Consider the following 14,335-nt stretch of genomic DNA (forward strand, 5'->3'; position numbering starts at 1 on the left):
GAGTTTGGTGAGGCCATGGAGAACGACTTCCGGACGGCTTCGAGGAGATTCTGGTCCCTATCCCTCCTCAATCCCACCGACACGCCTTCCAATATGGAAGCAGAGTGTGGGGACTTGGGGGTGGACTCGCCTATCTCGGGGGTGGAGGTCGCTGAGGTGGTCAAAAAGCTCCTCGGTGGCCGGGCCCCGGGGGTGGACGAGATTCGCCCAGAGTTCCTCAAGGCTCTGGATGCTGCGGGGCTGTCCTGGTTGACACGCATCTGCAGCATCGCGTGGACATCGGGGGCAGTACCTCTGGACTGGCAGACCGGGGTGGTGGTCCCCCTCTTTAAGAAAGGGGACCGGAGGGTGTGCTCCAACTACAGGGGGATCACACTCCTCAGCCTCCCTGGTAAGGTCTATTCGGGGGTCCTGGAAAGGAGGGTCCGCCGGATTGTCGAACCTCGGATTCAGGAGGAGCAGTGTGGTTTTCGCCCTGGCCGTGGAACAGTGGACCAGCTCTATACTCTCAGCAGGGTTCTGGAGGGTTCATGGGAGTTTGCCCGACCAGTCTACATGTGTTTTGTGGACTTGGAAAAGGCATTCGACCGTGTCCCTCGTGGGGTCCTGTGGGGAGTGCTCCGGGAGTATGGGGTACCGGGTTCCCTTTTAAGGGCGGTTCGGTCCCTGTATGACCGGTGCCAGAGTTTGGTCCGCATGGGCGGCAATAAGTCGGACTCGTTTCCGGTGAGGGTTGGACTCCGTCAGGGCTGCCCTTTGTCACCGATTCTGTTCATAGTTTTTATGGACAGAATTTCTAGGCGCAGCCAGGGCGTTGAGGGCGTCCGGTTCGGTGACCTCAGGATTAGGTCTCTGCTTTTTGCGGATGATGTGGTTCTGTTGGCCTCATCGGACCGTGACCTTCAGCTCTCACTGGAGCAGTTCGCAGCCGAGTGCGAAGCGGCTGGGATGAGAATCAGCACCTCCAAATCCGAGACCATGGTTCTCAGCCGGAAAAGGGTAGAGTGCTCTCTCCGGGTTGGGGATGGGGTCCTCCCCCAAGTGGAGGAGTTTAAGTATCTCGGGATCTTGTTCACGAGTGGGGGAACGATGGAGCGGGAGATCGACAGGCGGATCGGTGCGGCGTCAGCAGTCATGCGGGCGCTGCATCGGTCTGTCATGGTGAAGAGAGAGCTGAGCCAAAAGGCGAAGCTCTCGATTTACCAGTCGATCTACGTTCCTACCCTCACCTATGGTCATGAGCTTTGGGTAGTGACCGAAAGAACGAGATCGCGGGTACAAGCGGCCGAAATGAGTTTCCTCCGCAGGGTGGCTGGGCTCTCCCTTAGAGATAGGGTGAGGAGCTCAGTCATTCGGGAGGGACTCAGAGTAGAGCCGCTGCTCCTCCACATCGAGAGGAGCCAGATGAGGTGGCTCGGGCATCTGATCAGGATGCCTCCGGGACGCCTCCCTGGGGAGGTATTCCGGGCATGTCCCACTGGGAGGAGGCCCCGGGGAAGACCCAGGACACGCTGGAGAGACTATGTCTCTCGGCTGGCCTGGGAACGCCTCGGGGTCCCCCCAGAGGAGCTAGACGAAGTGGCCGGGGAGAGGGAAGTCTGGGTCTCCCTGCTGAGGCTGCTGCCCCCGCGACCCGACTCCGGATTAAGCGGGAGATGATGGATGGATGGATGGATGGATGGGTTCATACATTTCTTTCTACACAGGTCACTCAGGTACTTGTTCAATCCCTTTTTATCTTGAGACTAGACTACTGTAACTCACTCCTAGCAGGTCTGCCTCTGAGCACCATTCATCCTATGCAGCTGATCCAGAATGCAGCTGCTCAACTCGTTTTCAACCTTCCTTTCAAGTTCTCCCACACCACACCATTGCTATACTCCCTCCACTGGCTTCCTGTAGCTTCCACATCTGATTTAAAACACTGATGCTCACCTACAAAGCCAAAAATGGACCAGCACCCTCCTACCTAAAAGAACTTATCACACCCCCGCATGGCACCATGCTCTCTCTGATCCTCCAGCACTAGATTACTAATTAGAGGTCTGATTGGCTGAAGAGTCCTCATACCTAGGCCTGAAAAGCTGACCTAAAGGTTATCCCAAGAACCTGTATACACACCGGCCCTTTGCGGATAAGACTGCTCACCTCTGATGTAGTCTCTTCTCTGTGTTGGAACCTATGTGGTGGAATGACCTTTCCTTAGATGTCTGAACAGCCATAGAGTCATTGGATATCTTCAAACGATGACTAAAGACCTACTTCTTTCGGAAGTACTTGGATTAGCACTTCCAGAATTACAACCGTATTTTTGAATGAAAAAAAGGTATTATTTGCCAACAGTGTTTTTAGACTGATGGTATTCTTAAGCCTGGGTTCTACTGAACCAGTATCAGAATACATTCACTGATGGAGACTTCTAAGCAGTTACGTAAGTCGCTTTGGCTAAGGGTGTCTGCCACAGGCTGTAAATGTAAATATAGGCACAAGCCTACCCAACCTGTTGTGTTAATGAGACAACTTCATTCAACAGTTGTTACGACATGCCCACAAGTTTGTCAACCCCCTCTTGAATTATTGAGTTCAGTTAATGACCAGAAACAAAACATGCTTACCTCTGTCATTTCCCATGTTAATATCATACCCCTTTCCCATAATTTCCCTTTTTAACTTCAGCAGTAATTTTTGTAGACACTACTATACACACACAAAACATTCACAGAGATTGGTATGTAAAGACCAATGCAGCAGGTGTCCACATACTTTTTGATCAAACATTATGCAACAATCTTGGAACCACGTTTTCTCTTGCCCGGACGCGGGTCACCGGGCCCCCCCCCCTGGAGCCAGGCCTGGGGGTGGAGCTCAATGGCGAGCGCCTGGTGGCCAGGCCTACACCCATGGGTCCTGGTCGGGCACAGCCCGAACAAGGCACGTGGGTCCCCCCTCCAATGGGCTCACCACCCATGGGAGGGGCCATAGGGGTCGGGTGCGATGTGATCTGGGCGGCGGCCAAAGGCAGGGACCTTGGCGGTCCGATCCTCGGCTACAGAAGCTAGCTCTAGGGACATGGAATGTCACCTCTCTGATGGGGAAGGAGCCTGAGCTGGTGCGCGAGGTTGTGAAGTTCCGGCTAGATATAGTCAGACTCACCTCGATGCACGGCTTGGGCTCTGGAACCAGTCTCCTTGAGGGGGGTTGGACCCTTTTCCACTCTGGAGTTGCCCACGGGGAGAGGCGCCGAGCGGACGTGGGCATACTTATTGCCCCCAGGCTGGGTGCCTGTACATTGGGGTTTACCGCAGTGGACGAGAGGGTAGCCTCCCTTCGCCTTTGGGTGGGGGGATGGTTTCTGACTGTTGTTTGCGCTTATGTGTCAAACGGCAGTTCAGAATACCCACCCTTCTTGGAGTCCTTGGAAGGGCTTGTTGGAGAGCGCTCCTCCTGGGGACTTGTTCTGCTGGGGGACTTCAATGCTCACGTGGGCAATGAGAGTGAGACCTGGAGGGGCGTAATTGGGAGGAACGGCCCCCCCGATCTGAACCCGAGCGGTGTTTTGTTATTGGACTTCTGTGCTCGTCACGGATTGTCCATAATGAGCACCATGTTCAAGCATAAGGGTGTCCATATGTGCACTTGGCACCAGGACACCCTAGGCCGCAGTTCGATGATTGACTTTGTAGTTGTGTCGTCGGACTTGCAGCCGCATGTCTTGGACACTCAGGTGAAGAGAGGGGCGGAGCTGTCAACCGATCACTACCTGGTGGTGGGTTGGCTCCGCTGGTGGGGGAGGAAGCCGGCCAGGCCTGGCAGGCCCAAGCGTATAGTGAGGGTCTGCTGGGAACGTCTGGCAGAATCCCCTGTCAGGGAGAGTTTCAACTCCTACCTCCGGCAGAACTTCTCCCATATCCCGGGGGAGGCGGGGGACATTGAGTCCGAATGGGCCATGTTCCGTGCCTCCATTGTGGAGGCGGCAGACCGGAGCTGCGGCCGTAAGGTGGTCGGTGCCTGTCACGGCGGCAATCCCCAAACCCGCTGGTGGACAGCGGTGGTAAGGGATGCCGTCAAGCTGAAGAAGGAGTCCTATCGGGCCTTTTTGGCCTGTGGGACTCCAGACGCAGCTGACAGCTACCGGCAGGCCAAGCTGGATGTGGCTTTGGCGGTTGCTGAGGCAAAAACTCGGGTGTGGGAGGAGTTTGGAGAGGCTATGGATAACAACTTCTGGACGGCTTCGAGGAGATTCTGGTCCACCATCCGGCGGCTCCGGGCGGGAAAACGGTGCAGCATCAACACTATTTATGGTGGGGATGGTGCGCTGCTGACCTCAACTCGGGACGTTTTGGGTCGGTGGAAGGAATACTTCGAAGACCTCCTCAATCCCACCGACACGCCTTCCGATATGGAAGCAGAGTGTGGGGACTTGGGGGTGGACTCACCTATTTCTGAGGCGGAGGTCACTGAGGTGGTCAAAAAGCTCCTCGGTGGCCGGGCCCCGGGGGTAGATGAGATTCGCCCGGAGTTCCTCAAGGCCCTAGATGCTGTGGGGCTGTCCTGGCTGACACGCATCTGCGGCATCGCGTGGACATCGGGGGCAGTGCCTCTGGACTGGCAGACCGGGGTGGTGGTTCCACTCTTTAAGAAGGGGAACCGGAGGGTGTGCTCCAACTATAGGGGGATCACACTCCTCAGCCTCCCAGGTAAGGTCTATTCGGGGGTCCTGGAGAGGAGGGTCCGTTGGATTGTCGAACCTCGGATTCAGGAGGAGCAGTGTGGTTTTCGCCCTGGCCGTGGAACAGTGGACCAGCTCTATACTCTCAGCAGGGTTTTGGAGGGTTCATGGGAGTTTGCCCGACCAGTCTACATGTGTTTTGTGGACTTGGAGAGGGCATTCGATCGTGTCCCTCGGGGAGTCCTGTGGGGAGTGCTCCGGGAGTATGGGGTACCGGGCTTCCTTTTAAGGGCGGTTCGGTCCCTGTATGATCGGTGCCAGAGCCTGGTCCGCATGGGCGGCAATAAGTCGGACTTGTTTCCGGTGAGGGTTGGACTCCGTCAGGGCTGCCCTTTGTCACCGATTCTGTTCATAGCTTTAATGGACAGAATTTCTAGGCGCAGCCAGGGCGTTGAGGGTGTCCGGTTCGGTGACCTCAGGATTAGGTCTCTGCTTTTTGCAGATGATGTGGTTCTGTTGGCCTCATCGGACCGTGACCTTCAGCTCTCACTGGAGCAGTTCGCAGCCGAGTGTGAAGCGGCTGGGATGAGAATCAGCACCTCCAAATCCGAGACCATGGTTCTCAGCCGGATAAGGGTAGAATGCTCTCTCCGGGTTGGGGATGGGGTCCTCCCCCAAGTGGAGGAGTTTAAGTATCTCGGGATCTTGTTCACGAGTGGGGGAACGATGGAGCGGGAGGTCGACAGGCGGATTGGTGCGGCTTCAGCAGTCATGCGGGCACTGCATCGGTCTGTCATGGTGAAGAGAGAGCTAAGCCAAAAGGCGAAGCTCTCGATTTACCAGTCGATCTATGTTCCTACCCTCACCTATGGTCATGAGCTATGGGTAGTGACCGAAAGAACGAGATCGCGGGTGCAAGCGGCCGAAATGAGTTTCCTCCGCAGGGTGGCTGGGCTCTCCCTTAGAGATAGGGTGAGGAGTTCAGTCATTCGGGAGGGACTCAGAGTAGAGCCGCTGCTCCTCCGCATCGAGAGGAGCCAGATGAGGTGGCTCGGGCATCTGATTAGGATGCCTCCGGGATGCCTCCCTGGGGAGGTGTTCCGGGCATGTCCTACTGGGAGGAGATCCCGGGGAAGACCCAGGACACGCTGGAGAGACTATGTCTCCCGGCTGGCCTGGGAATGCCTCGGGATCCCCCCAGAGGAGCTGGATGAAGTGGCCGGGGAGAGGAAAGTCTAGGCTTCCCTGCTGAGACTGCTGCCCCCGTGACCCGACCCCGGATTAAGCGGAAGATGATGGATGGATGGATGGATGAATTATGCATAAACATTCACATGGGGCCCAAAAAAAGTATTAAACAGTAGTAACTTAGACGTAAAATATAAATCACACATAGGTAAGTTTAATACTTTATTAGTGACACTTGATATTCTCCATCATATCTAATGGCCAATGTAGGGTGCAGGTTCTGTACACTATATTTTGGTGTGCCTCATGACAAATTTGTAGTGCATTATTATATAGTTAATGAAGTTTACAACTGAGAATTTGAACAGCACTACAAAATGGCTGACTAACTATATAGTGGACTAGATAGTAGCCAAGTGGACATTCCGAACACAGCCTGTGTGGGAGGAAATAATATCACAGAGAAGGTCCCCTGATAATCCTAACTACTGCATGCCAAGCTTATTAACTCTTTAAAATATGAGATTGTTTGACTTTTTTAGGGTGTGGTGAGGTACGCTTAGGTTTACATGTGAAATGGCATGACCCAAAGAAAACTGATCACTGATCACCATTATAAAAATGAGTGTTTACTTTAAAAATTGTTTGAAACATTCACACCAAGGCCATGTGCTTACACAGGTGTCCATCAGAATGCCTGATTTTAAATTGAAATGTCAAACGGAGTAACTGGTGATTTGACTCCTAGCTATTACAAGCCTTTCTCTTAGAGGCCAATTTTGTAAAGTTTCAGTAGTTTATGATGGTGATTAAAGATGTAGTGATTTAATAAACTAACTTGCTATGTGAAACTCTTTTCAGATGTTCAGTGTTGTATGTGTTATATGAAAAAGTGGTGATTTATCCACAACTTTATTATAAAAGCTCTGTAAGGCAAAGATAAAATCATTATGTTGTATGACCTTGGTGTTTCAGAAATGTTTATCTTCAATGCATATTTGTATTCTATTAAGTCTTAAGTAATATATAATGCAATATATATGTATGTAATTTCATAATGAACCTGTAGCAAAATTAAGTGGATGAACAGTGAATGTTGAACATGAACAGCAGCTTTAAAACAACACAAAGTTCAATAATTCAGTGATAGGGGAAATGTTATTCAGAGATTGAAATTTACATCTGTAAAATATAATTTACAAAATTTGTACAATTTCATAATTAATACAATATAATATATTCTCTTTATTCCTAATAAACGCTACTTTCAAGCAAGGAAAAAGAGGTCCATCACAGATCATGTGTGAATACTGATCTTGCTGCAAGGGCTTGCCAAACATTCACTTGCCAAAGTTTACCCACACACACACACACACGCACACACATAATGAACAAAAATATTGGGACACCTGGCATTTACACCTACATGAATTATTACAACATCCCATTCCAAACTCTAGGCATCAATATAAAGTTGGTCCCCTTTACAGCTATAACAGATGCCACTCTGTTGGCTTTTCACAAGACTTTGGAATGTGTAGGGATTTTTGACCATTCATCCAGAAGAGCATTTTTGAGGTCAGGCACTGATGTTGGACGTGAAGACCTGGCTCGTAATCTCTGTTCTAGTTCATCCCAAAAGTGTTTGATGGGGTTGAGGTCAGAGCTCTGTGCTGGCCATCCAAATTCTTCCACACCAAATTCACTCAGCCATGTCTTTATGGACCATGCTTTTTGCAGTTTGGGTACAGTCATGCTGGAACAGAAAAAGGCCTTCCACAAACTTATCACACAAATTCAGAAGCATAGAATTGTTCAAAATGTCTTGGTATGCTGAAGCATTAAGAATTCCTTCACTGGAACCAAGTGGCCAAGCCCAGCCCCTGAAAAACAACCCTATATCATTATCTTTCCTCTACCTGACTTGACACAGTTGGCACAATGCAGTCAGGCAGGTAACGTTCTTCTGGTATCCGCCAAACCAAAACTTGTCCATCAAACGTCTAGACAGAGAAGTGTGATTTGTCACTCCACAGAACATTTTTCCATTGCTTCAGAGTCCAGTGGCGGCACGCTTTACATCTCTCCATCTGACACTTGGCATTGCGCTTGCAGTGATATGAAGCCTGCATGTAGCTGCTCGGCCATGGAAGCCCATTCCATTACACTCTTAGCGTACAGTTTTTGTGCTGGGATTAATGCCAGAGGAAGTCTGGTACTCTGCAAGTATTGAGTCAACAGAGCGTTGGCAACTTTTACATACCGTGTACCTCAGAACTTGGTGACCCTGTTCTGTTACTTTATGGGGTCTGCTACGTGGCTGAGTTTCTGTTGTACGTAGATGATTGATTTTATACACTCGTGGCAATGGATCTGAATGAAATATCCGAGTTCAATGATTAAGGGGTGCATCCCAATACTTGTGTCCATATAGTGTACTAGCTATTTACATACATAAGGAAGGTTTTAAAGTCTGTCCTTTCATAGCTTAATGAATTTGGTTGCTATAAAAAACAGTATTTCAACAGAAATGTGCTGTGCTTCACTTGTTTTGGCTCATGCACAGAAAATATTTATGCACCAAAAAATATGGACACAATGTTGTATACACTAAAAAAGAAGGATGACAAATCATGGAAAAACCATGGCATAATGTAGAAGAATGCAGATTTTACCATGAAACATTTCCCTACCTTCCTCAGGGTGTGAGTGTAGATCGGTGGATACCCCTTTTGCCCCACATATCTGGGGCTGGGGGTTTGGATTTCATGCTCTCCCTGTGTTGCATAAGTGTTCTCCTGCTGTACATTGACATGTCCTATGATGGACTGGCATCCTGTCCAAGGTATAGCACTGCCTTGTGCCAAATGCTGCCTGCTGGGGCACAGATACATACCATTGAATCATGTGATAGATATAGGACATGAAAAATTACCAGATAACTAAAACAGAAATCGTGTAAAGTTTTAAAATCCCTGATGGGTTTTATTTGCATCACATGTTGATGGAAAGCAAATCAATTATTTAAATTGACTAAAACCAAAATGAAATGTAAGGCTGAGCTTAAAAACAAGACTAATAAGTCTGGATAACTTTTTCTTAGTTTTTATGTTTGGTATCAAGCAGAGCAAGTAGTTATAGATATTCATAACGGCACAGACTCCTGAGCTTGCTTCTGTGTTTTTGAATTAGGTAATTGTTATTATTCCTACCCAGAAGTGTTTAAGCAATACATTCATCTGTCATAACCAAATTGTCATGCTCTGCTTTCCTGCCCTTCGTTCTCTTCCTAGTGTGGCTCTCACTTTTCAGCCCTCATGTGGATCACTCCAGCTGCTCGTCGTCTGCTCCCTCGTCAATCCTGTATAACTCCACAGTCCTGTCATTGATGTCAAGCCCTGGTGTATGCCTAAGTCCTTTTCTGTTCTGGATTTCCTGGCCCCTTGTGGTCTACTTTGTTATCTAACCTCAAAGCCTGTTTTGTTTTCTCTCATGCCTGTTCCTGGTATTTACCTCATCAGAAGCCAGGTAGGATAGAGACCCCTAAGCTAGAGTGATCCACACAAGGGCTGAAATGAGCATTAAGCAAGAAGCAACAGGTGTGGCTCGTTTTTGAGCCACACTAGGGAAAGAACATGTGGGGCAGGTAGGCAGGGCATGACACTCTGAGTGCTCTGAAAGAGGGCTAACATGCAGATAGACACGCTGAGAACATACGTGGCCAGAGGAAGTGTCATTTCTGTCTTGTGAATCATTATTGTGTAAAGTAGTAATTTTAAGCTTATAATAGAAAACACTTCTTTATCTACTTGTCTATCTCTACCAAACCATTAGCTGTATTATCTGCTTTTTCAACCTTCTCGCAAAGCTCCTCAATGTGCCATCCCCCAATACTTAACAGGAAATATGAGAGAGAATTCAAGGAAACTTAGAGCAAGCATTTGAATTGTATAAGACAAATGGTTGATATGTTGACTCCATTATTTTTGTTTCATTTTCATCAGAACAAGTTCATAGACCCCTCAACGTCACACAGCACCAAATGCCAATAAAAATTCTATACAATTTATTTGTATAGCGCGTTCTCACAACATTACTTTGTCTCAAAGTGCTTTACAGCATACCCGCCCAAAGCCCCCAGTGACCAAACTAGAGGTGACAGTGACAAGGAAAAACTCCTCAGAAGGAATAAACATTGGCAGGCTGGCAGGCAAAGTCAAAATCCCAATTCATATTTTCCTAGTTTTAACATTTGAGATACAAATGACAGGCAAGTGCTGGAGTTGCTTCAGATGGCAGGGCAAACAGTAGTACGGCAGCAGGGCATACAGGTAAGACATCACAGGCAGAAGGGCGAGCAGGCTGGAAGGGCGTCGCAGGTAGGGGAGACGTCGCAGGCAGCAGGGCAGGTGGGATATCTTGAAAATTTGGGATCTCCAGGTAGCACAGCCCAGGAGGAGTATGTGAAATAAAATGTGCAATTAGCAAAAGTATGGGAGACTAGAGGCTGTACAAATGGTTAGGTGTATGCAATATGTGAGCTCTGGCAGAGATGGCTATGGCAGCATAAGTAGGAGGGAGATGAGGTGGGAACGCAGGCATGGGGAGTCCCTGAAACGTCAGAACTCCAATTCCATGAGGGAGTGTGAAGTGTTTTCACAAGTGTTTTTAGTTTAGACTTGAATATTGAGAGTGATCCTGAATCCCGCACATCCGGTGGATACTATTCCACAGCTGAGAAGCTCTAGAGGTGAATGCTCTGCAGCCCGTCATAGTTCTTTCTACCCTAGGTTATAACAGATATCCTGCTCCTTGAGATTGAAGAAAGTGAGGAGGCTTGTATAAGGTCAGCAGATTACTAAGGTATTCTGGTGCAAGGCCATTCAGTGTTTTGTAAGTTATTAGCAGTATTTTATAGTCAATCCGAGACTTAACTGGGAGCCAATGAAGGGAGCATAGAACAGGGCTAATATGATCATATTTTTTGGTATTTGTAAGAACTCTGGCTGCTGCGTTTTGAACTAGCTGAACTTTATGTAAGGATCCAAAGGGGCAACCAGAAAGGACAGCATTACAGTAGTCCAGTCTGGAAGACACAAAGGTATGTATTAGTGTCTCCACATCATGAATGGAGAGCATCTTCTGAAGCTTAGGTATGTTCCGTAAATGATACAACGAAGTTCTAGTAATACTTTTAATGTGAGTATCGAAACATAAATCTGAATTATCCAGAACACCAAGATCTTTGACCTCTGTGTTAGGTTGGGTAGGGAGACCAATGAGGTTGAGGTTGTCAAACTTATCTTGAGCAGCCTTGGGACCAATTAACAGTACTTCTGTTTTTTTCTGTGTTTAACATAAGGAAATTATTTTACATCCAGGACTGCTTATCTAGTAGACAGTCCTCTAACAGAGAGAGCTGTGATGCATCATCCGGCTTAACAAATTATATATATATATATGACAGTGTCAGCATAACAATAAAACCCAACACGATGATTTCTGATAATGTTACCAAGTGGTAGCATATATAAAATGAACAGCAGCGGGCCCAGCATTGATCCCTGTGGGACACCATACTTGACTTTGGTGACCTTGGAAGATTCTTTGTTCACGTGGACAAACTGATAGCGATCAGTTAACTTGGAGAGAAACCAAGAGAGGGCTGCCTCCTTAATGCCACAGATTCTAGCCAGTCCAAGAACAAACTTGTGCCCAGATCCAATCAAACAAAATCATTTACCATCTTCTGTTCCATTATAAGCCCTTGATGCGGCCACCCAACAAGTGACAACAGAGCTCAGCAAAGCTTACAGAAATGGACAACTGATTCTGTTGCAAAGAGTACTCACTGAAATTCATTGTTTAAAAATGATAATGATGACCTTGTAATAATAGCAGGAAATGTTCGATGCATCCAAAAAATGTATTTTGTGAAGTAATTAGAATACAAGAGAACACTGTAAAAAAAAATAAAAAATTTAACGGTATAATGCCTGCCAGCAAAAGTTGGCAGGCAGTTGCCATCAAAGTATGATAAAATACCATATATAATTAAACAGTGATTTACTGTAAAATTACAGCTTTTCCCTGTTTATATTCTTAGCAATTTTACAGCCACATTACAATTGCATGTAAAAATGTAATATATTCAATTAAATACTTTATTAATACATTTAAAGTATACTATTTGATGGTTGCTATCTTATAAATAGCATAATTATATTTTTTCATAGAATTATTCAGTCAAAAAAGAAAAATGTACAGTAAGTTCAGTAAATAACAGTTAAAGATTGGTTGATCTTCCTACAAACTATTACAATGTACTGTTTATCCATGAGATCTCACCATGACAGCACTGCATTATACTAGTTAAACACAGAAATTCAGGTAAACATTACATGTATTTGACCCTATATGAAAGTCAAGGGTTAGTGTCTTCACAGATCTAAGCTTTATTTTGTACGATCTTTCAGTGTGTCAGGGACACCCGCACAGGAAGACAAGGACCCAGGTATGCAAGCAAACGTTGGGTTTATTAACGTGCTAATAAACACGGTAACAGGAGGGGCAAGCAGAAGTCGTGGTCGATTTGGGAGCGCAGGGGTCGAGAGCCAGGGAATCCGTCCTACGGTTAAACACGAGACAGGCACACACGGGAAAGAGGGAACGGGACGTGCCGGTCTCGGCGGGGAAGGCAGGTCAGGTGCGGGAGCGGTTCTGGAGAGGGAAAGGAAAGCAGGTAAGGCAAACACACTAGGTAAACGGAGTAGGGTTGGGAGATCGGGAAGACAAGAGACAAGTAAACGTTTGGTACAGCACGCAATCATTCGGCTCAATACTTCGCAATGTGTTGTGGTAGGTTGATCTCCTTTGAATCTCCAGTAATTGTCAGTAACGCAACACACCCGGTAATCCCGCCTGCGTGGGCGTGACGGGAAACATCGTACGCCCAGTGTCCTCCGCCTGCGTGGGTGTGACAGTGTATGTACTGAAGTTTGCCATTGTGGCGTAGTGGTGGTGAGAGAAATACTGCCAAATAGTACCAAACAATGGTACCAATAGCCACACGTTAGTCCGACTACGCCACCCCAGGTATTACACCCAGAGAAAGTTAAATCGCCCTATCCCCGGGCAAAGGCACACTGGTCCGTTCACCATAAACAGCGGAGAGACGTTGTTCCGAACACACACACTTTTATTACACAGTAAAACCATAAAAAGAGTAATCAGTCGATCCCAGCACCGTAAGCTTGGAGCACCGCCGCGTACCAGCAGCCACTTCCTGCCGATCTAAGGCTGGGCGCCGGGACCTAGAACAGCCAGAGCCGGGCGGGCACAAGCGAGGAGGGAAAACAAGATGTAACCGCAAACCAAACAAAACCACGCAAAACCCAAAGAAAACACTGCAGTCTAAAAGAAACAAATAAAATACAAAACCATTACATTAATACACAATAAAAATCCCATTCAAAACAGAACAAATGTATCAACAAAACAAACATAATACAATCAAAACAAAAACACAAACCCTTAGGAAGCGGGGGACCAGTCAGTTTCCCCAACACCCGCTCACACGCATGTAGGCACGCACACCCCCCTGCCCCCAGCTATGGACCCGCTTGCGACTCAGCCTGCTATAGGCTAGACAGAGTAGAGACAAACCGGAAGCGCAAAGCGCGAAAGGGTGCAAACGTCACTAGACAGCAGCAATAAGGCAAGGTAAAGCTGAGCCGCCGCTAGGCAGAGCAGGGCGCCGTCGCCGCTAGGCAGAGCAGCAGTAGTTCCACGCGAGATGAAGCAGCTGTCAACCCCACGCCACAACACACGGGACCCTGTAATAATAGAAGGGTAAGGACTCAAAACCCAGCCATATTAGCCCCAACGTCAACCGTTCTACTGCAGCTTGTAATATTCACCGTACCGGGCTGAACACACCAAGGTAAGATGTCCGCGGACGAACAGGAGATCCAGCAATTAAGGTGACCGCCGACAAGGAGCCTAGAACATTAGTGCCAGGGTAACCCTTATAGTCTGAGCGCCCTCTCTGATTGGCCACTCCCCTCCAGAACTTAATTAGGCACACACCTCGTTTCCTTCTCCTGCTACAGTCTACCCCCCAGCTCTTTATCGTCGCCCCGACGATAACACAAGCCAACAAAAGAACCCACTACATCCAGGGCCTAAACAAAGCAATCATGGCATTAGATGCAGTATCTGCAGAGCGCACAGCCCCGTGTACCTCCCCCAAAGACCTAGGCAAGTGATGGATATTAGAATGAAGGCCAGCAGTAGATCGTACTGTCCACCGAAGGGCCACCCCACCAAGATCTACATTACCAACTAGTGGGTCCACTGAGGAAGCGGATGGTTGCCTGGTTAGGGTCGAGTCCACTGGACAAGCGTGAACAGGCTCCACCTCACCCGGTATCCGAGTCACCTGTGGAGTAGCTACCGATCCCAAAGCTGGAACTGACG

The 14,335-nt window shown here is 48.0% G+C and overlaps 1 long non-coding RNA gene across 1 annotated transcript; it reads right to left on the bottom strand.

Annotated features, from left to right (window-relative positions):
* Positions 1 to 13,034: 13,034 nt before the first annotated feature.
* Positions 13,035 to 14,121, bottom strand: LOC125721114 (uncharacterized). The gene is made up of 2 exons (XR_007385685.1): positions 13,389 to 14,121; positions 13,035 to 13,170 (listed from the first exon to the last, which is right to left on the bottom strand). It is a non-coding gene; the product is annotated as an uncharacterized LOC125721114 (long non-coding RNA).
* Positions 14,122 to 14,335: the final 214 nt, after the last annotated feature.

This window comes from Brienomyrus brachyistius, chromosome 2 (genome assembly GCF_023856365.1).
Source record: "Brienomyrus brachyistius isolate T26 chromosome 2, BBRACH_0.4, whole genome shotgun sequence".
Taxonomy (NCBI): domain Eukaryota; kingdom Metazoa; phylum Chordata; class Actinopteri; order Osteoglossiformes; family Mormyridae; genus Brienomyrus; species Brienomyrus brachyistius.